This window comes from Schistocerca americana, chromosome 4, assembly GCF_021461395.2.
Source record: "Schistocerca americana isolate TAMUIC-IGC-003095 chromosome 4, iqSchAmer2.1, whole genome shotgun sequence".
NCBI lineage: Eukaryota > Metazoa > Arthropoda > Insecta > Orthoptera > Acrididae > Schistocerca > Schistocerca americana.
The window spans coordinates 41,215,114-41,239,630 of record NC_060122.1 but is presented as its reverse complement, the minus strand read 5'-3'; positions in this window follow the sequence as shown (position 1 = coordinate 41,239,630).

Here is a 24,517-nt window from a genome sequence, read left to right as displayed (position 1 = left end):
GTTTTTGATTCCAATGCACAACTGCAGGTTTACTGTAACCCTTGGACCTTCACATTGATGATGAAACACAGTAATTGCATCGGATTTAAATACATAAAGCACAATGCCGACTTAAGTACAAGAAGACTGACTTTTCTTAGTGTCTATGCTTTGAGCCTTTCCTGTGTCACCAGTTTTAGATTCCGTTGCACAACTGCTGGTTTACCGTATCCCTTGGACCTTCACATTGGCGATGAAACATAATAATTACATCGGAATTAAATACGAAAGACACAATGCCGACTTAAGTACAAGAAGACTGACTTATCTTAGTGTCTAACTTTTGAGCCTTTCCTGTGAGACCAGGTTTAGATTCCGATGATACACTTCAGGATTACTGTATCCCTTGGACCTTCACATTGACCATGAAACACAGATATTGCATCGGAATTAAATGCAAAAGGCACAATGCCAACTTAAGTACTAGAAGACTGAGTCTTTTTATCGTCTATGTTTTGAGCCTTTCCTGTGAGACCAGTTTTAGAATCCGATGCTTCACTTTAGGTTTACTGTATCTCTTGGACCTTTACTTTGACGTTGAAACACAACAATTGAATCGGAATGAAATAAAAAAGGCACAATGCCTACTTAAGTATAGGAACACTGAGTCTTTTTACTGTTTACGATTTGAGCCTTCAATGTGAGACCAGTTTTAGATTCCGATTCTTCGCTTCAGGTTTACTGTATCCCTTGGACCTTCACATTGACGATGAAATACAGAAGTTGCATCGGAATTAAATAAAAAAGGCACAATGCCGACTTAAGTACAGGAAGACTGAGTCTTCTTACTGTCTGTGGTTGAGCCATTCCTGTGTCACCTGTTTTAGATTCCGATGCTTCACTTCGAGTTTAGTGTATCACTTCGACCTTCACTTTGACGATGAAACTCAGTAATTGCATTGGAATTAAATACAAGAGGCAAATGCCGACTTAAGTACAAGATGACTGACTTTTATTAGTGTGTATGTTTTGAGCCTTTCCTGTGTCACCAGTTATAGATTCCGTTGCACAACTGCTGGTTTACCGTATCCCTTGGACTTTCACATTGACGACGAAACACAGTAATTGCATCGTAATTAAATACAAAAGGCACAATGACGACTTAAGTACAAGAAGTCAGACTTTTCTTAGTGTCTATCTTTTGAGCCTTTCCTGTGACATCAGTTTTAGATTCCGATGCACAACTGCTGGTTTACTGTATCCCTTTGACCTTCACATTGACGATGAAACACAGAAATTGCATCGGAATTAAATACAAAAGGCACAATGCCGAATTAAGTAAAAGGAGACTGACTTTTCTTAGTTTCTATGTTTCCTGCCTTTCCTGTGTCACCAGTTTTAGATTCCGATGCACAACTGCAGGTTTACTGTTTCCCCTGGACCTTCACATTGTCCACGAAACACAGATATTGCATCGGAATTAAATGCAAAAGGCACAATGCCGACTTAAGTACTAGAAGACAATGTCTTCTTACTGTCTATGATTTGAGCATTCCCTGTGAGACCAGTTTTAGATTCCGATGCTTCACTTCAGTTTTACTGTGTCTCTTGGACCTTCACTATGACGATGAAACACAAAAATTGCAACGGAATTAAATACCTAACTCACAATGCCGACTCAAGTACTAGAAGACTGACTTTTCTTAGAGTCTGTGCTTTGAGCCTTTCCTGTGTCACCAGTTTTAGATTCCGTTGCACAACTGCTGGTTTACCGTATCCCTTTGTAATCTCCCCACGGAAAATTACCCTCTACCACGCAATAATTAATAATGGTCAACCAAATCATTTACATGTATTTACGTTTGAAAAGTATCTGATCAGATTTTCTAGTAATATATGCGCCGACAGCTCTTCGACGCCAAGGTATTTTTCTAGTACGTTTATTCTTTGGAACAACAGAGGTACAGAAATGTATGCTCTATGGTTATTACAGAGAGAGAGAGGAACAGCTTCGGAAGTATCGGTTGGAAGATTGTCGGATTGCTAAAGGAGATTTATTTACTCTTCTTCGCGCTAAAGCGAGCTAGGAAAGTTTGTGCCGCTAGCGTGATAGATAAAGAGAAAGAAAAACCTGTAAAAGAAAATTACATGAGACTTGGAACCAACAGAAAACGGAACATGTACGGAAATGGATTCAATATACAATTTTCCTCAGAAATAAGGTTTGTGACCATTTTATTCTAGAGTGAATGACGAATGAGTTCTCTGTCTGAACCATTGATGATTGTCTGGGCCCTGTAATTAATTGGGAAGTTTCAGCTGTGACGAAGAGAGCCTGCAATCTCAGAGTTTTTTGAAATCGTCCAAAAAGGCTTCGTCCACATCTGAAATTTTAGATCTGTCGTAAACTGAACGAATTGTTCAAACGATCGATTTTCCCAACTGAATGCAGCGCTTAATAATAATAACAAATGTAAAGATCTTTTCTAGCAAGCCAGCCGCTGAATATTAAGACGAAGGGCTCCACCAGAGATTCTACTAGGCTGATTTCACGTAAATAATATATTTAAACTGTACACAGATGAAGGACAGAGAGAGAGAGAGAGAGAGAGAGAGAGAGAGACAGAGAGAGTGAGAGAATCATCCATTAGCATAATTGTTTATCTGTCTTTTCACGGATCAGCCTAACTAGAAAACACGAAGCCCTGACTTTATTGTACCGATTTGTGTGTGAGAGGGAAAGAGCGATAAAGGCGACAGATACACTTCTGTACAGACAAAACATTACACCAAGTTAGCGGCAAGCTGCATTCACATAGACTTTCATCATTTACAAAAGCAGAGTAGAATTCATTATAATGGCCAATCCGTGACAGGACACGTTTTTGGACATTGTTAAAATAATTTTGTTCTCTGTTCCATGTGAACTACGACGAGACAACTTAACTTGGAAAAGAGAAGAAATACTCGCAGGCATATTAAGTGGATCTACAAATAAAAGCAGCACGCTGGGCGCAGGAAAAAGTCCAGATCTAAAATTTTTTATTAAAGCTTGCTAGTATTGAGGAAGTAGACGTAGACTTGAACATATACTAATTGTGTTCATGCCAGACGTAGTTTGATTGACCTGCTCTAGTTGCATTTACCTGTATAAGTACTATAAGAAAGAAGCCACAGAAGTATTCTTGTGTGAAGGGAGATACATACATATTGACTGTAGAACATTTATATGGCTTTAACTAGGGCAATGTTTAAGATGAGTCAAGCAGAGCAGAGCAACACGCAACAGCCTTCAGCTGTGGGCACGGATAATAGTGATGTAGCCGCAGAAGTATTCTTGTGTGAAGGGAGATATATACGTATTGACTGTAGAACATTTATATGGCTTCAACTAGGGCAATGTTTAAGATGAGTCAAGCAGAGCAGAGCAACACGCAACAGCCTTCAGCTGTGGGCACGGATAATAGTGATGTAGTAAGAAGTGTTGTAGAACCGATCGCTACAGATAGTGCAATAGAACGCCCGGTAGACACGGCTGTAGATGTAACAGCAAGTATGCAACATGGATTAGATCCATTTTTAATTATCATGAGACAGATGCAGATGATAACCGAGAGCATGAATAATATGAAAACCGACATTAATGCGAAGTTAGCCTCAGTTACCGAGGGGCAAAATGATTTGAATGCGAAATTAGCCTCAGTTACTGAGGGGCAGGAAAATCTGAAAGCTGAGATTAAGCAGCAGTTACATGACAGTTTTTCCGAATTAGAGCAGCGGATAGAGGCGAAGACAAAGGAACTTAAAGATCAGGCCGAAGAGACGGAACGAAAGTTAACTGCACAAATAGAATTGGTTAAAGCTCAATGTGAGGAATCTACTCAACGCGTTCGTGTAGAAATGGAGTAGTATGTGGCTATTAAGATAGATACCGTACGGGAACAGGTGGAAATGGTTCCGCAATTAGTACAAAAGCAAGATGCCATGTCATGTGCAATTGCGCAACTTCCTGAATTGGCACGTACGCAGACGAACCTAAAGGAAAGTGTTGAACATCTGACCGAACGTCAAGGCGTTATAGACCACCAAATTAATGTATTAACGGGTAAATTATCCGAAATCACATTAGAAAACAAAAGGCTAATGTGTGAAAACGTTGAGAAAAATGTCAAAGCAGCATTCCAGAGTCCATGCGGCAAACAGGAAGAGAATTTGTTTGCGAAAGGACTTGAGGAAGTGCGACAGCAGTTAGGTGCGGATTTCGAGCATTGGAAACAAACGATAGAAGAGTCGATACGCGTTTCACAACAAGGCTCCGAACAAATGAATACCGGCCAGCAGCAGAAGTTGGCAGCGTCTGTAGAGCCAGTTACTGCACATTCGCACACGATACCGACTTGTGTGAGTAACTCGAATATTAAATTGCCACGAGCTAGTTGTTCGCGTGAAGTTTTATCTGATGGAGATTACGAAAGCCTTTACCATGCCGAAGAAAAAATGATAAAGCATCGGCAATTCCAGATTTTTAACACTGACAAAAGGGGGGTCCATCCGATTGTTTTTATCCGAAGTTTTAGAGGAGTGCTACCCAGAAATTGGTCGGAGTGGCAGAAAATCAGTTTCGTGACTGGGTATATACAAGGTTCGGGGGCGATCTGGGCCTCGGGCATGACTTCTGTTTGCTCGACATATGACGATTTTGAGAAAGCGTTTTTAGCAAAATTCTGGTCAGAAGGGGTACAGGAACGCCTAAGGCAGGAGGTGCTATACCCAGAGCCTTTCTCTTTTTCAAAAGGAAGCCTTAGGAAGTATTTTGAAAAATATATAAACAAAACTAGATATTGGGACAGACCTATCCCTTTGCCAGACATAATAAACATACTTACGGCAAGATTACCAACTAACATCCGGAATCAATTAATTTACGGGAACGATAAAGACTTGGAGTCGTTCCTCACGACGTTAGATCATATAGACATTATAGAAGAGAGCAACCAGAAAGCCCGTAACAACAGATTCTAATATAGGGAGATAGAACCTCCGCCAAATGGTAGGCAAGGGAACGCACAGAGATCGATAAATAGTGGAGAAACCCCTCAAAATCTCAATAATAATACCGGCAATAGTCTTGCGAGGGGCTGTCCAAGGAGCAACAGGAATGGGAAACGATACAATCCCGTATGGGGGAACGAAAGGAATTTCAGACAGCAAGCCTGGAACAATAACAGTAATAGAAAGTGGAATCAACCGGGGGGAATAGATTCAAATAACCAACATCAGTGGGGACGGACATCTACGAATCAACCGGTAATTACCGAAGTGACGGACGATGTCAACCACCAGGCGAATCAAAATCCAACAAACTTGTAAGGACCCACTCGTGCCCCGGAGGAGCGGTCAACAATTGGTTGAGGGGCAACAGGATATGTGTACCCATGCTAACGTATAATGATGGACGATTACTGGCAGATGAATTGACCGAGGACTTAGAACTCCTAGATGAGGATAAGGAACAGGTGGCAGTAGCCGAAGTGCAAGTCATTTTGGAGACTGTACCCATAGTGGCGGTTTTGGACACAGCTGCAACCACGAATGTTATTTCGTTGGCTCTATTCAACAAGATCAGAAATATAAGACGAGTACCAATTTTTCCAGTTCAAAATTGCAGAATAATAGGCGCCGTTGGGGCTAGATCGGCTAATGTAAAAGTGCAGTCACTACTTAGTGTAGAAGTCGGAAATGTAGCAATATTAAGCACATTCCTTGTTGTAAAAAATTTGGTGGTAGACTGCATTATAGGAGTCAACAGCCTACGTCAATACGGATGCAGAATAGATTTTAAAACAGGAAAAATTTGGTTAAATCTAAATAAACAAGAAATTGAGTTGGACTTGTTGAAAAAGGAAAGCCTTACCAGAAAATATAATAGTAGGATCAGGGTGCAAGTAATCAGGACTGCACAAAATTCTAAACAGCACGTAAATAATGAGTTCCAAGTCAAAGGAGACTTCGGTCAATTAGTGTATGAGAAGTTAAAGGAATCCGACTGCATTATTGAAGAGCAGAAGAAGCAGCTCAAAGAATTATTATTAGTGTATGAAAACGTGTTTGACGAAAGGCCAGGAGTTATTAAGGGATACATATGCCATCTCTACGTTAAGCCACACGAAACGTATTGTAGAGCTTTCTATCCTGTTCCCTGGAGGTTAAAGGCTCAAGTTCCAAAAGAAATAGATCGCATGTTGAAATGGGGCTTGATCGAACCCTCTACAAGCCCATACTGCTCCCCATTGTTGGTCGTGCCAAAAGCAAAATGAACGCTCGTAAAAAACATAACAATAAACTGTGTGTGTAGTGATAGAAACCTTTAAATTGAAATAGTTAATCAGTGACATAGAGTATAGAAATAGTGACTAACTATTATTATCGAGTGGTGTAAAGAAGATAGTGGAGATAGGCTTCACCTGTGGTTTGGGTGAACGTAGAACTTTAGCATTGCTAATGTCATCAAGAATGATGAAGGATCTAACTGACCTACAAGAAGAATGAAATGTTTCCCGCAAATGACGCGGAATAATCAAAAGAGGTTCCGAGTGAATATTCATATATAATCTCATGTGAACGCTTACACGTGTAAACGTGTGAAGGGATGTGTTGTGGTAGTGAATCGTGAATGACGGTTAACGCAGCAAAGATAATTTCCCGCGCAAAACAGTTGACGTCGCCACGATAATATAGATATAGACGATACAGATATGCTTTGTAAGAGACTCGCACCAAACGCGAGGATAAACTGATTCATGTTGAACTCTAAAAGGAATAGGTGTTATAATTAGAAGTTAACAGTTTTTAATTTATTAATGAATGATTAAAGAAAGTAATATTCATAGATTCAGTAGTAATTTAATGGTTCGTGTTCGTTTGGGAATTTTGTGTGAAAAATCCATTTCCATATATGAGCATGGATGAACACCGTATGAATCAGAGAGTAATTGAAAGAAGCGAATCCGCATTCCTCAATGCTAATAACTTTTACATTTCAGTACTCAAGCGAAGAAAGATATGTACTTAGAATAAAAAGTTTTGAGTATAGCTAAATTATGTGACTTATCAAGGAAATATGGATGATGTCTTGGTATAAAATGAACTACACTTTCCATTATTCGATGATTTGAATCCAAAATCTATAGTAAGATACATGAATCCTTTAAATTACGAAGAACAAATCAGTGATAGAAAATGTGTTAGAACTTTTGGACTTATAAGCACAAGTGGGGAGGCAAAGTCAAAAGGAGTATTCAAAAGGGAGTAAGTCGGATGATGCTTTTGGCAACATCGTTAGTTAATGGTTGAATTCCTTGAAGTACGTCATAACAAAAAGGATCTATGAAGCCATAAGGATTTTGCTTTCAAAAAGGAGAACCTTGGATGGTGCAACCTAATCAGTTCTCTTACAGGAAGGGTTTTCCTTTTGGTCATTGATAATTCTTTTGGAATGAATGTTGCATGTGAATTCGAGTATCCCTGTTCCTTCTACTCTTCCCATTGTGGGCCGCGTAGAAGATCAACTACAGAGGGGGCCGCGTAGAAGACCGACTACAAATGTGGACGTCAGGGACATGCAAGACCCGGGGGAGTTTAGCACCGCAAGATATTGTACCAGGAGCAAGATTGTAAAACGAGAATTCACGTTATTTATTGTAAAACTTTTTTTTTTTTTTTTTTTTTTTTTTTGCTAGAGGCACAAACCACTCTTCTCCAAATCGTGATACAAATTGATCCCTGTCTTTCCTTTAGAGATCTATCTCAAAATTATATTTTTTTTTCTTCTATGGGCTTTCCTATCTTCTATGTACCGTAGGCTGGGGGTCTAGGCTTAAGAGGTTTTCCAAGGTTTCCCTGCTTAAGAAAGTTCCCGAATGGGTAGACCCTGACATCAGTTCATGAAAGATCATGCACATAAAAGCAATACAGCCGCGGTACCGGTCCCTTCATTTCTTCTGTCTTCAACATTTCTTTTCTTCGTCTGTCTCAAATATAATATTCTTTTCAGTCGGAGGACTGACAATCATCACTTCCGGGTTATCCACGCTAATAGATAGCTCGCGAAGTGTGTTCGGTGAATCAAAATTGAGCTCACAAACTTCGCTCACTGCGAGGGGCGTTGTAATCTCCCCACGCAAAATTACCCTCTACCACGCAATAATTAATAATGGTCAACCAAATCATTTACATGTGTTTACGTTTGAAAAGTATCTGATCAGATTTTCTAGTAATATATGCGCCGACAGCTCGTCGACGCCAAGGTATTTTTCTAGTACGTTTATTCTTTGGAACAACAGAGGTACAGAAATGTATGCTCCATGGTTATTATAGAGAGAGAGAGGAACAGCTTCGGAAGTATCGGTTGGAAGATTGTCGGATTGCTAAAGGAGATTTATTTACTCTTCTTCGCGCTAAAGCGAGCTAGGAAAGTTTGTGCCGCTAGCGTGATAGATAAAGAGAAAGAAAAACCTGTAAAAGAAAATTACATGAGATTTGGAACCAACAGAAAACGGAACATGTACGGAAATGGATTCAATATACAATTTTCCTCAGAAATAAGGTTTGTGACCATTTTATTCTAGAGTGAATGACGAATGAGTTCTCTGTCTGAACCATTGATGATTGTCTGGGCCCTGTAATTAATTGGGAAGTTTCAGCTGTGACGAAGAGAGCCTGCAATCTCAGAGTTTTTTGAAATCGTCCAAAAAGGCTTCGTCCACATCTGAAATTTTAGATCTGTCGTAAACTGAACGAATTGTTCAAACGATCGATTTTCCCAACTGAATGCAGCGCTTAATAATAATAACAAATGTAAAGATCTTTTCTAGCAAGCCAGCCGCTGAATATTAAGACGAAGGGCTCCAGCAGAGATTCTACTAGGCTGATTTCACGTAAATAATATATTTAAACTGTACACAGATAAAGGACAGAGAGAGAGAGAGAGAGAGAGAGAGAGAGAGAGAGAGAGAGAGTGAGAGAATCCTCCGTTAGCATAATTGTTTCTCTGTCTTTTCACGGATCAGCCTAACTAGAAAACACGAAGCCCTGACTTTATTGTAACGATTAATGTGTGAGAGGGAAAGAGCGATAAAGGCGACAGATACACTTCTGTACAGACAAAACATTACACCAAGTTAGCGGCAGGCTGCATTCACATAGACTTTCATCATTTACAAAAGCAGAGTAGAATTCATTATACCTTGGACCATCACATTGGCCATGAAACATAGTAATTACATCGGAATTAAATACAAAAGGCTCAATGCCGACTTAACTACAAGAAGACTGACTTATCTTAGTGTCTATGTTTTGAGCCTTTCCTGTGAGACCAGGTTTAGATTCCGATGCTACACTTCAGGATTAATGTATCCCTTGGACCTTCACATTGACGATGCAACCCAGTAAATGCACCGGAATTAAATACAAAAGGCACAATGACGACTTCATTACAAGCGGACTGACTTTTCTTGGTGTCTGTGTTCCGAGCCTGTCCTGTGTCACCAGTTTTAGATTCCGATGCACAGCTGCAGGTTTACTGAATCCCTTGGACCTTCACATTGACGATGAAACACAGAAATTGGATCGGAATTAAAAACAAAAGGCACAATGCCGACTTACGTACAAAAGACCTAGTCTTCTTACCGTCTATGTTTTGAGCCTTCCCTGTGAGACCAGTTTGAGATTCCAATGATTCACTTCAGGTTTACTGTATCCCTTGGAACTTCACTTTGACCATGGATCAAAAAAATTGAATCGGAATTAAATACAAAAGGCACAATGACGCCTTAAGTACAAGAAGACTGACTTTCCTGAGAGTCTATGTTTAAGCCTTTCCTGTGTCACCAGTTTTAGATTCCGATGCAGGACTGCAGGTTCACTGTATCCGTTGGACCTTCACTTTGAAGATAAAAAACTCTGTAATTGCATCGGAATTAAATACAAAGGGCACAATGCCGACTTATGTACAAGGAGACTGAGTCTTCTTACCGTCTATGTTTTGAGCCTTTCCTGTGAGAGCAGTTTTAGATTCCGATGCTTCACTTCAGGTTTACAGTATCTCTTGGGCCTTCACTTTGACGATGCAACGCAAAAATTGCATCGGAATTAAAAATAAAGGCTCAATGCCGACTTAAGTACAAGAAGACCGACTTTTCTTAGTGTCTATGTCTTGAGCCTTTCCTGTGTCACAAGTTTTAGATTCCGATGCACAACTGCTGGTTAACTGTATCCCTTGGACCTTCACATTGACGATGAAACACAGTAATTGCATCGGAATTAAACACAAACGGCTCAATGCCGACTTAAGTACAAGAAGACTGAGTCTTCTTACTGTCTATTCTTTGGGCCATTCCTGTGTCACCAGTTTTAGATTCCGATACTGCACTTCAGGGTTACTGTATCACTTGGTCCTTCACATTGACGATGAAACACAGAAATTGCATCGAAATTAAATACAAAAGGCTCAATGCCGGCCTAAGTACTAGAAGACTGAGTCTTCTTATCGTCTATGATTTGAGCCTTTCCTGTGAGACCAGTTTTGGAATCTGATGCTTCACTTCAGGTTTAGTGTATCCCTTGGACCTTCACTTTGACGATGAAACACAGAAATTGCATTAGAATTAAATACAAAAGGCACAATGCTGACTTAAGTACTAGAAGACTGAGTCTTCTTATCGTCTATGTTTTGAGCCTTTCCTGTGAGACCAGTTTTAGAATCCGATGCTTCACTTCAGGTTTACTGTATCCCTTGGACCTTCACTTTGACGCTGAAACACAACAATTGAATCGAAATTAAATACAAAAGGCATAATGCCGAATTAAGTACAGGAACACCGAGTGTTACTGTTTACGATTTGAGCCTTCCCTGTGAGACCAGTTTTAGATTCCAATGCTTCGCTTCGGTTCACTGTATCCCTTGGACATTCACATAGACGATGAAATACAGAAGTTGCATCGGAATTAAATAAAAAAGGCACAATGCCGACTTAAGTACAAGAATACTGAGTCTTCTTACTGTCTATGTTTGAGCCATTCCTGTGTCACCAGTTTTAGATTCCGATGCTTCACTTCTGGTTTAGTGTATCATTTCTACCTTTACTTTGTCGATGAAACACAGAAATTGCATTGGAATTAATTACAAAGGGCACAATGCCGACTTAAGTACAAGAAGACTCACTTTTCTTAGTGTCTACGTTTCGAGACTCTCCTGTGTCACCAGTTTAGAATCCGATGCACAACTGCAAGTTCACTGTATCCCTTGGATCTTCACTTTGACAATGAATCACAGAAACTGCATCGCAATTAAATACTAAATGCACAATGCAACTTAAGTACAAGAAGACTGACTTTTCTTAGCGTCTAAGTTTTGAGCCTTTCCTATGAGACCAGTTATATATTCCGATGCTTCACTTCAGGTTTACTTTATCAATTGGACCTTCACTTTGACGATGATACACAAGAATTGCATCAGAATTAAATACAAAAGGCACAGTGCCGACATAAGTACAAGAAGACTGACTTTTCTCAGAGTCTATGCTTAAGCCTTTCCTGTGTCACCAGTTTTAGATTCCGATGCACCACTACAGGTTAACTGTATCCCTTGGACCTTCACTTTGAAGATGAAACACAGTAATTGCATCGGAATTAAATAGAAAGGGCACAATTCCGACTTATGTACGAAAAGACTGAGTCTTCTTACAGTCTATTTTTTGAGCCTTCCCTGTGAGACCAGTTTTAGATTCCGATGCTTCAATTCAGGTTTACTGTATCCCTTCGACCTTCACATAGACGATGAAATACAGAAGTTGCATCGGAATTAAATAAAAAATGCACAATGCCGACTTAAGTACAAGAAGACTGAGTCTTCTTACTGTCTATGTTTGGGCCATTCCTGTGTCACCAGTTTTAGATTCTGATGCTTCACTTCATGTTTAGTGTATCACTTCGACCTTCACTTTGACGATGAGACACAGAAATTGCATTGGAAATAATTACAAATGGCACAATGCCGACTCAAGTACAAGAAGAGTGACTTTTCTCAGTGTCTATGCTTTGAGACTCTCCTGTGTCACCAGGTTTAGAATCCGATGCAGAACCGCAAGTTCACTGTATCCCTTGGACCTTCACTTTGACAATGAAACACAGAAACTGCATCGCAATTAAATACTAAGTGCACAATGCGAATTAAGTACAAGAAGACTGACTTTTCTTAGCGTCTATGCTTTGAGCTTTTCCTATGAGACCAGTTACAGATTCCGATGCTTCACTTCAGGTTTACTGCATCCTTTGGACCTTCACTTTGACGATGAAACGCAGAAATAGCATCGGAATTAAATTCAAAAGGCACAATGCCGACGTAAGTACTAGAAGACTGAGTCTTCTTACTGTTTATGACTTGAGCCTTTCCTGTGAAACCAGTTTTATATTCCGATCCTTCACTTCATGTTAACTGTATCCCTTGGAGCTTCACTTAGACGATAAAACACAACAATTGCATCGGAATTAAATACAAAAGGCGAAATGCCAAATTAAGTACAAGGAAACTGAGTTTTCTTAGTGTCTATGTTTCCAGCCTTTCCTGTGTCACCAGTTTTAGATTCCGATGCGCAACTGGTGGTTTACTGTATCCCTTGGACCTTCACATTGCCGATAAAACACAGTAATTGCATCGGAATTAAATACAAAAGGCACAATGCCGACTTAAATACAAGAAGACTGACTTTTCTGTGTCTATGTTTTTAGCCTCTCCTGCGGGACCAGTTATAGATTCCTATGCTTCACTTCAGATTTACTGTATCCCTTGTTCCTCAACATTGACGATGAAATACGGTAATTGCATCGGAATTAAATACAAAAGGCACATTGCCGACTTAAGTACAAGACGACTGACTTTTCTTAGTGTCTATGTTTACAGCCTATCCTGTGTGACCAGTTTTAGATTCCGATGGACAACTGCAGGTTTACTGCATCCCTTGGACCTTCACTTAGACGATAAAAAACAACAATTGCATCGGAGTTAAATACAAAAGGCACAATGCCGACTTGAGTACAAGAAGACTGACTTTTATTAGTGTCTATATTTTGAGCCTTTCCAGTGAGACCAGTTTTAGATTCCGATGATTCACTTCAGCTTTACTGTATTCCTCGGACCTTCACATTGACGATGAAACACAGTAATCGCATCGGCATTAAATACAAAAGGCATAATGCCGACTTAAGTACAAGACGACTGTCTTTTCTTAGTGTCTATGTTTTGAGCCTATCCTGTGAGGCCACTTTCAGATTCCGATTCACAACTGCAGGTTTACTGTATCACTTCGACCTTCACACTGACGATGAAACACAGAAATTGCATCTGAATTATATACAATAGGCACAATGCGAACTTATGTACAAGAGGACTGAGTCTTCTTACTGTCTATGATTTGAGCCATCACTGTGAGACCAGTTTTAGATTCCGATGCTTCACTTCAGGTTTACTGTATCCCTTGGACCTTCACTTCAACGACGAAACACAAATATTGCATCGGAATTAAATACAAAAGCACAATGCCGACATACGTACAAGAAGACTGTGTCACCTTACTGTCTACGATTTGAGCCTTCCCTGTGAGACCAGTTTTAGATTCCGATGCGTCACTTCATGTTTACTGTGTCCCATGCACCTTCACATTGACAATGAAACACAGAAATTTCATCGGAATTAAATACAAAAGCCACAATGCCGACTTAAGTTCAAGAGGACTGACTTATCTTAGTGTCTGTGTTTCGAGCCATTCCTGTGTCATCATTTTTAGATTCCGATGCACAACTGCAGGTTTACTGTATCACTTGGACTTTCACATCGACGATGAAACACAGAAATTTCATCGAAATTAAATACAAAAGGTACAATGCCGACTTAAGTTCAAGAAGACTGACTTTTCTTAGTGTCTATGCTTTGAGGCTTTTCTATGTCACCAGTTTTGGATTCCGATGCACAACTGCTAGTTTACTGTATCCCTTGGACCATCACATTGACAATGAAACACAGTAATGGCATCGAAATTAAATACAAATAGCACAATGAGGCCTTAAGTACAAGAAGACTGACTTTTCTTAGTGTCTATGTTTTAAACCTCCCCTGTGAGACCAGTTTTAGATTACGATGCTTCACTTCAGGTTTACTGTAACCCTAGGACCTTCACATTGACGATGATACATAGAAATTTCATCGGAATTAAATACAAAAGGCACAATGCTGCCTTAAGTACAAGAATACAGATTTTTTTAGTGTCTATACTTTGAACCATCTCTGTGAGACCAGTTTTGGAATCCGATACTTCACTTCAGGATTACTGTATCCCTTTGAACTTCACATTGACGATGCAACACAGTAATTGCATCGGAATTAAATACAAAGCGCACAATTCCGACCTAAGTATTGGAAGACTGAGTTTTCTTACCGTCTATGTTTTGAGCCTTTCCTGAGAGACCGGTTTTAGATTCCAATGCTTCACTTCAATTTTACAGTACCCCTTGGATCTTCACATTGACGAAGAATCACAGAAATTGCATCCGAATTAAATGCAAAAGGCACAATGCCGACTTAAGTACAAGAGGACTGAGTCTTCTTAATGTCTATGTTTTGAGCCTTCACGGTGAGAAGAGTTTTACATTCCGTAGCTTCACTTCTGGTTTACTGCATCCCTTCGACCTTCACATTGACGATGAAACACGGTAATTGCTTTCGAAGTAAATACAAAAGGCACTATGCCGACTTAAGTTCAAGACGACTGTGTTTTCTTAGTGTCTATGCTTTGAGCCTTTCCTATGAGACCAGTTTTAGGTTCAAATGCTTCACTTCAGGTTTACTGCATCATTTGGACGTTCACATTGGCGATGAAACACAGTAATTGCTTTGGAATTAAATACAAAAGGCACAATGCCGACTTAAGTACAAGACGACTGAGTTTTCTTAGAGTCTATGTTTTGAGCCAATCCAGTGAGACCAGTTTTAGATTGCGGAGCTGCACTTTAGGTTTACAGTATCCCTTTTACCTTCACATTGACGATGAAACACAGAAATTGCATCGGAAAGTAATACAAAAGGCACAATGCCGACTTAAGTACTAGAAGACTGTGTCTTCTTACTGTCTATGATTTGAGCCTTCCCTGTGTCACCAGTTTTAGATTCCGATTGACAACTGCAGATTTACTGCATCACTTGGACCTTCACATTGACGATGCAACACTGTAATTGCATCGGAATTAAATGCAAAAGTGACAATGCCGACATAAGTACAAGAAGACAGACTTTTCTTAGTGTCTATGTCTAAGCCGTTCCTGTGTCACCAGTTTTAGATAACGATGCACGACTGCAGGATTACTGTATCCCTTAGCCATTCACTTTGACGATGAAACACAACAATTGCATCGGAATTAAATACAAAAGGCACAATGCAAACTTAATTGCAAGACAACTGAGTTTTCTTAGTGACTACGTTTTGAGCCTATCCTCTGAGACCGATTTAGTTTCTGATGCTTCACTTCAGGTTGACTGTATCTCTTGGATCTTCACATTGACGATTAAACACAGAGATTGCATCGAAATTAAATACAAAAGGCACAATAACGACTTAAGTTCAAGAAGACTGACTTTTCTTAGAGTCTATGTTTTGAGCCTTTTCAATGTCACTAGTTTTGGATTCCGATGCACAACTGCTGGATTACTGTATCCCTTGGAACTCCACATTGACGATGAAACACAGTAATTGCATCAGAATAAAGTACAAAAGGCACAATGTCGCCTTAAGTACAAGAAGACTGAATTTCCTTAGTGTCTATGATTTGAACCTTCCATGTGAGACCAGTTTTAGATTCCGATGCTTCACATCAGGTTTACTGTATCCCTTGGACTTTCACATTGACGATGAAACACAGTAATTGCATCGGAATTAATTACAAAATGCACAATGCCAACTTAAGTACAAGAAGACTGAATCTTCTTAGTTTCTATGTTTTGAGCCTTTCCTGTGAGGCCAGTGTTAGATTCCGATGCTTCGCTGAAGGTTTGCTGTATCCCTTGGCCCTTCACATTGACGATGAAACACTGAAATTGCATCGGAAATAAATATAAAAGGCACAATGCCAACTTATAACCTAGAAGACTGTGTCTTCTTACTGTCTATGATTTGAGCCGTCCCTGTGAGAGCAGTTTTGGATTCAGATGCTTCACTTCTGGTTCACTGTATTGTTTGGACCTTCACATTGACAATGCAACTCAGTAATTGCATTGGAATTAAATACAAGAGGCAAATGCCGACTTAAGTACAAGAAGACTGAATTTTCTTAGTTTCTATATTTTGAGCCTTTCCTGTGAGGCCAGTGTTAGATTCCGATGCTTCACTTCAGGTTTACGGTATCCTTTGGTCTTTCACGTTGACGATGCAACACAGTAATTGCATCATAATTAAATACAAAAGGCACAATGCCGACTTAAGTACAAGAGGACAGACTTTTCTTAGTGTCTATGTTGAAGCCTTTCCTGTGTCACCAGTTTTAGATTCCAATTCACGACTGCAGGATTACTGTATCCATTGGACCTTCACTTTGACGATGAAATACAACAATTGCATCGGAATTAAATACAAAACGCACAATGCCGACATAAGTACAAGAAGACAGACTTTTCTTATTGTCTATGTTTTGAGCCTATCCTGTGAGACCAGTTTTAGATTCAAATGCTTCGCTTTAGGTTTACTGCATCCCTTGGACCTTCACATTGACGACGAAACACGGTAATTGCATCATAAATAAATACAAAAGGCACGATGCCGACTTAAGTACAAGAAGACCGACTTTTTTTAGTGTCTATGTTTAAGCCTGTCCTGTGTCACCAGTTTTAGATTCCGATGCACGACTGCAGAATTACTGTATCCCTTGGACCTTCACCTTGACGATGAAACACAACTATCGCATCGGAATTAAATACAAAAAGCACAATGCCGACTTAGGTACAAGACAACTGAGTTTTCTTAGTGTCTATGTTTTGAGCCTATCCTGTGAGTCCAGTTTTAGATTCCGAAGATTTACTTCAGGTTTACAGGATCCCTTGGACCTTCGCATTGACGAAGAACACATAAATTGCATCGGAATTAAATACAAAATACACAATGCCGACTTACATTCTACAAGACTGTGTCTTATTTCTGGCCATGGTTTGCGTCTCCCTGTGAGACCAGTTTTAGATTCCGATGCTTCACTTCAGCCTTACTGTATCCCTCGGACCTTCACTTTGACGATGAAACACAAAATTTGCATCGGAATTAAACACAAAATGCACAATGCCGACTTAAGTACTAGAAGACTGTGTCTTCTTACTGTCTATGTTTTGAGATTCCCTGTGATACCAGTTTTAGATTCTGATGCTTCACTACAGGTTTACCATATCCCTTGGACCTTCACATTGACGATGCCACACTGTAATTGCCTCTGAATTAAATACAAAGGGCACAATGCCGACTTATGTACAAGATGACTCAGTCTTCTTACCATCTATTATTTTGAGCCTTTCCTGTGAGACCAGTTTCAGATTCCGATGCTTCACCTCAGGTTTACTGAATCCCTTGAGCCTTCACTTTGACGATGTAACACAAAAATTGCATCGGAATTAAATATAAAGGGCTCATGTTTGACTTATGCACAAGATGACTGACTTTTCATAGTGACTACATTTTGAGCCTTTCCTGTGTCACCAGTTTTAGATTCCGATGCACGACTGCAGCTATACTGTATCCCCTGGACCTTCACTTGGACGATGAAACACAGTAATTCGATCGGAAATAAATACAAAAGGCACAATGCCGACTTAAGTACAAGAAGACTGACTGTTCTTAGTGTCTTTGTTTCGAACCTGTCCTGTGTCACCGCTTTTAGATTCCGATGCACAACTGCAGGTTAACTCTATCACTTGGACCTACTCTTTGACGATGAAACACAAAAATTGCATCGAAATTAATTATAAAAGGCTCATGGCTGACTTCAGTACAAAAAGACTGTCTTTTCTTAGTGTCTATGTTTTGAGCCTTTCCTGTCTCACCCGTTTTAGATTCTGATGCACAACTGCTGGTTTACCGTATCCCTTGGACCTTCACTGTGACGATGTAACACATAAATTGCATCTGAATTAAATACAAAAGTCACAATGCCGACTTAAGTACAAGTAGACTCGCTTTTCTTGATGTCTATGTTGAAGCCTTTCCTGTGTCACCAGTTTTAGATTCCGATGCACGACTGCGGGATTACTGTATCCCTTGGACCTTCAGTTGGACCATGAAACACAACTGTTGCATCGGAATTAAATACAAAAGGCACAATGACGACTTAAGTACAAGAAGACTGCTTTTTCTGAGCATCTATGTTTTGAGCCTTCCGTGTGAGACCAGTTTTAGATTCCGATGCTTCACTTCAGGATAACTGTATCCATTGCAACTTCTCAATCACGATGCCACACAGTAATTGCATCTGAATTAAATACAAAATGCACAATGCCGACTTAAGTACAAGAGGCCTTACTTTTGTTAGTATCTTTGTTTAAGCCTTTCCTGTGTCACCTGTTTTAGATTCCGATGCACGACTGCAGATTTACTGTATCCCACGGACCTTCACTTTGACGACGAAATACAGTAATTGCATCGTAATTAAATATAAAGGGCACAATGCTGACTTATGTACAAGAAGACTGAGTCTTCTTACTGTCTATGTTTTGAGCCTTTCCTGTGAGACCAGTTTTAGATTCCGATGCTTCACTTCAGGTTATCTGTATCACTTGGACCTTCACATTGACGATGAAACACAGTAATTGCATTGGATTTAAATACAAAAGGCAAAATGCCAACTTAAGTACAAGAGGACTGAGTGTTCTTACTGTCTATGTTTTGAGCCTTCACTGTGAGACCAGTTTTAGATTATGATGCTTCACTTCAGGTTTACTGTATCCCTTGGACTTTCACTTTGACGATGAGACACAGAAAATGCATCGGAATTAAATACAAAGGCACAATGAAGACTTAAGTACTAGTAGACTAAGTCTTCATTCTGTCTATGTTTTGTGCCATTCCTGTGAAACGAGTTTTAGATTCCGATGCTTCACTTCAGGTTTACTGTATCCCTTGGTCCTTCACGTTGACGATGTAACACAGTAATTGCATCGGAAGTAAATACAAAAGGCACAATGCCGGCTTAAGTACAAGAAGACTGACATTTCTTAGTGTCTATGTTTAAGCCTTTCTTGTGTTACCAGTTTTAGATTCCGATGCACGACTGCAGGTTTACTGTATCCCTTGGACCTCCACTTTGACGATGAAACACATAAATTGCATCTGAATTAATTACAAAAGTCACAATGCCGACTTAAGTACAAGTAGACTCACCTTCCTTGATGTCTATGTTGAAGCCTTTCCTGTGTCACCAGTTTTAGATTCCGATGCACGACTGCAGCTTCACAGTATCCCTTGGACGTTCACTTTGACGATCAAACACAGTAATTTCATCGGAATTAAATACAAAGGGCACAATGCCGACTTATGTACAAGAAGACTGAGTCTTCTTACGTCTATGTTTTGAGCCTTTCCCGTGAGACGAGTTTTAGATTCCGATGCTTTACCTCAGGTTTGCTATATCCCTTGAACCTTCACTTTGACGATGAAACACAAAAATTGCATCGGAATTAAATATGAAGGATCATGGCCGACTTATGCACAAGACGACTGACTTTTCTTAGTGTCTATGTTTGAACCTTTCCTGTGTCACCAGTTTTCGATTCCGATGCACAACTGCTGGTTTACTGTATCCCTTGGACCTTCACATTGCCGATGAAACAAAGTAATTGCATCGGGATTAAATACAAAAGACACAATGCCGACATAAGCACTAGAAGACTGTGTCTTCTCACTGTGTATGATATGAGAAATCCCTGTGAGACCAGTTTTAGACTCCGATGCTTCACTTCAGGTTTGCTGTATCCTTTTCACCTTCACATTGAAGATGCAACACAGTAATTGGATCGGAAATAAATGCAAATGGCACAATGCCGACTTAAGTACAAGTAGACTGTCTTTTCTTAGTGTCTATGTTTCGAACCAGTCCTGTGTCACCAGTTTTAGATTCCGATGCACAACTTTAGGTTAACTGTATCACTTGGACCTTCATTTTGACGATGAAACACAAAAAGTGCATTGGAATTAAATACAAAAGGCTCATGGCCGACTTAAGTACAGGAAGACTGACTTTTCTTAGTGTCTATGTGTTGAGCCTTTCCTGTCTCCCCTGTTTTAGATTCCGATGCACAACTGCTGGTTTACCGTCTCCCTTGGACCTTCACATTGACGATGAAACACAGTAATTGCATCGGAATTCATTACAAAAGGCACAATGCCGACATCAGTGCAATAATACTGACTTTTCTTAGTGTCTATGCTTCTAACATGTCCTGTGTCACCAGTTTTAGATTCCGATGCACAACTGCAGGTTAACTGTATCCCTTGGACCTTCACTTTGACGATGAAACACAGAAAATGCTTCGGAATTAAACACAAAAGGCACAATGCCGAATTAAGTACTAGTAGACTGACTCTTCTTACTGTCTATGCTTTGAGCCTTTCCTGTGAAACCAGTTTTAGATTCCGATGCTTCACTTCATGTTTACTGTATCCCTTGGACATTCACTTTGGCGATGAAAAACAACAATTGCATCGAAATTAAATACAAAATCACAATGCCGACTTAAGTGCAAGAAGGCTGAGTCTTCTTACTGTCTATGTTTCGTTCCATCCCCGTGAGACCAGTTTTAGATTCCGATGCTTCGCTTCAGGTTTACTGTATCCCTGACCTTCACATTGACGATGAAACACAGATATTGATATCGGAATTAAATACAAAAGGCACAATGCCGACTTAAGTACAAGAAGAATGACTTTTGTTAGAGTCTATGCTATGAGCCTTTTCTGTGTCACCAGTTTTAGATTCCGATTCTTCACGTCAGGTTTACTGTATACCTTGGACCTTCACTTTGACGATGAAACTCAGAAATTGCATCGGGATTAAATTCAAAAAGTACAATGCCCACTTAAGTACAAGAAGACTGAGTCTACTTACCGTCTATGATTTGAGCCTTTACTGTGATACCTGTTTTAGATTCGGATGCTTCACTTCAATTTTACTGTATCCCTTAGATCTTCACATTGACGATGAAACACAGATATTTCATCGGAATGAAATACAAAAAGGCAGAATGACGACTTAAGTACAAGAAGACTGTGTCCTATAACTGTCTATATTTAAACCCTTTCCTGTGGGACCAGTTTTAGAGTCCGAAGCATAACTGCATGTTTACTGTACCCCTTGGACCTTCAAAGCCACAATTCCGACTTAAGTACAAGAAGACTGACTTGTCTTAGTGTCTATGCATCGAGCCTTTCCTGTATCACCAGTTTTAGTTTCCGATGCGCAGCTGCAGGTTTACTGTATCCCTTGGAACTGCACATTCACGATTAAACACAGAAATTGCATCGGAATTAAATACAAAAGGCACAATGCCAACTTAAGTACACAAAGACTAAGTCTTCTTACTGTCTATGAATTGAGCCTTCCCTGTGAGACCAGTTATATATTCCGATGTTTCGCTTAAATTTTACTGTATCCCTTGGACCTTCACATTGACGATGAAACAGGGAATTGCATCGGAATTAAATACAAAAGGCACAATGAAGACTTAAGTACAATAAGACTGACTTTTCTTAGTGTCTATGTTTCGAACTTTTCCTGTGTCACCAGTTTTAGATTGCGATGCACAAATGCAGATTCAGTGTATCAATTTGACCTTCACATTGACGATGAAACACAGAAATTGCATCGGAATTAAATACATAAGGCACAATGCCGACATAAGTACAAGAAGACTGAGTCTTCTTACTGTCTAAGCTTTGAGCCTTTCCTCTATCACCAGTTTTGGATTCCGATACATCACTGCAGGTTTATTGTATCCCTTGGACCTCCACATTCACGATGAAACACAGAAATTGCATCGGAATTAAATACAAAAGTTACAATGCCGACTTAAGTACAAGAAGACTGAGTCTTCTTACTGTCTATGCTTTGAGCCTTTCCTGTGTCACGTTTTGGATTCCGATGCTTCACTTCAGTTGTACAGTATCTCTTGGACCTTCACTTTCATGATGATACACAGAAATTGCATCGGAATTAAATACAAATGTCACAATGAATACTTAAGTACTAGAATACTGAGTCTTCTTACCGTCTATGTTCTGAGCCATTCCTGTGAGACCAGTTTTAGATTCCGATTCTTCACTTCAGGATTACTGTATCGCTTGGACCTTCGCTTCGACGATGAAAGACAACAATTGCATCGGAATTAAATACAAAAAGCACAATGCCGTCTTAAGTACAAGAAGACTGACTTTTCTTAGTCTCTATGATATGAGCCTTTCCTGTGAGACAAGTTGTAGATTCCGATGCTTTACTTCAGGTTTACTGTATCCCTTGGACCTTCACATTGACGATGCAACACAGTAATTGCATCGGAATTAAATACAAAACGCACAATGCCGACCTAAGTACGAGACGACTGACTTCTCTTACGGTCTATGTATTGAGCCTTTCCTGTGAGACCAGTTTTAGATTCGGATGCGTCACTTCATGTTTACTGTATCCCTTGGACCATCACTTTGACGATGAAACACATAGATTGCATCGGAATTAAATACAAAAGGCACAATACCGACAAAAGTACAAGAAGATTGAGTCTTCTTTCTGTCTATGTTTTAGGCCTTCCCTGTGAGACCAATTTTATATTCCGATGTTTCGCTTAAGGTTTACTGTATCCCTTGGAACTTCACATTGACGATGAAAAAGGCAATTGCAGCGGAATTAAATACAAAAGGCACAATGCCGACTTAAGTACAAGAAGACTGACTTTTCTTAGTGTCTATGTTTTAAGCTTTTCTTGTGTCACCAGTTTTAGATTCAGAAGCACAACTGCAGGTTTACAGTATCCCTTGGAACTTCACATTCACGACTAAACACAGAAATTGTTTCGGAATTAAATACAAAAGGCACAATGCCGACTTAAGTACAAGAAGACTGTCTTTTCTTGGTTTTTAAGCTGTGAGCATTTCCTGTGATACCAGTTTTAGATTCCAATGATACAATTCAGGATTTCTGTTTCCCTTGGTCCTTCACTTTGACGAAGAAACACAGAAATTGCATCGGAATTGCATACAAAAGGCACAATGCCGTCTTAAGTACATGAAGACTGACTTTTGTTAGTGTCTATGTTTCGAGCTTTTCCTGTGTCCCCGGTTTTAGATTCCGATGCACAACTCGAGATTTACTGTATCCCTTCGACCTTAACATTGGCGATGAAACACAGAAATTGCAGCGAAATTAAATACAATAAGCACAATGCCGACTTAAGTACATAAAGACTTACTTTTCTTAGTGTCTATGATTCGAGCCTGTCCTGTGTCACCAGATTTTAGTTTCCGATGCACATCTGCAAGTTTACTGTATCCCTTGGACCATCACAATGACAATGAAACACAGTAATTGCATCGGAACTAAACACAAAAGACACAATGCAAACTTAAGTACCAGACGACTGACTTTTCTTTGTGTCTACGTTTTGAGCCTCTCCTGTGAGACCAGTTATAGGTTCCGATGCTTCATTTCTGGTTTAGTGTCTCACTTGGACCTTCACTTTGACTATGGAACACAAAAATTGCATCGGAATTAAGTACTAAAAGGCACAATGCCGACTTAAGTACAAGAAGGCTGAGGCTTCTTACTGTCTATGATTTGGGCCTTCCCTGTGAGACCAGTTTTAGATTACGATGCTTCATGTCAGGTCTACTGGTTCCCTTGGACCTTCACTTTGACGATGAAATACGGAAATTGCATCGGAATTAAATACAAAAAGCACAACGCCGACTTAAGTACAAGAAGACTGACTTTTCTTAGTGACAATGATTGAGCCTTTCTTGTGAGACCAGTCTTAGAATCCGATGCTTCACTTCAGGTTTACTGTATCCCTTGGACCTTCACATTGACGATAAAACACAGTAATTGCATCGGAAGTAAATACAAGAGGCACAATGCCGACTTAAGTACAAGAACACTGAGCCTTCTTACTGTCTATGATTTGAGCCTTCCCTATGTGAGCAGATTTAGATTCCGGTACTTCGTTTCAGGTTTACTGTATACCTTGGACCTTCACTTTGAAGATGAAACACAAAAATTGCATCGGAGTTATATACAAAAGGCACAGTGCCGACATAAGTACAAGAAGACTGAGTCTTCTTACTAACTATGCTTCGAGAGTCTCCTGTGCCACCAGTTTTTAGATTCCGACGCTTCACTTCCAATTAACTGTATCCCTTGGACCTTCACATTGACGATGAAACACAGTAATTGCATCGGAATTCATTACAAAAGGCAC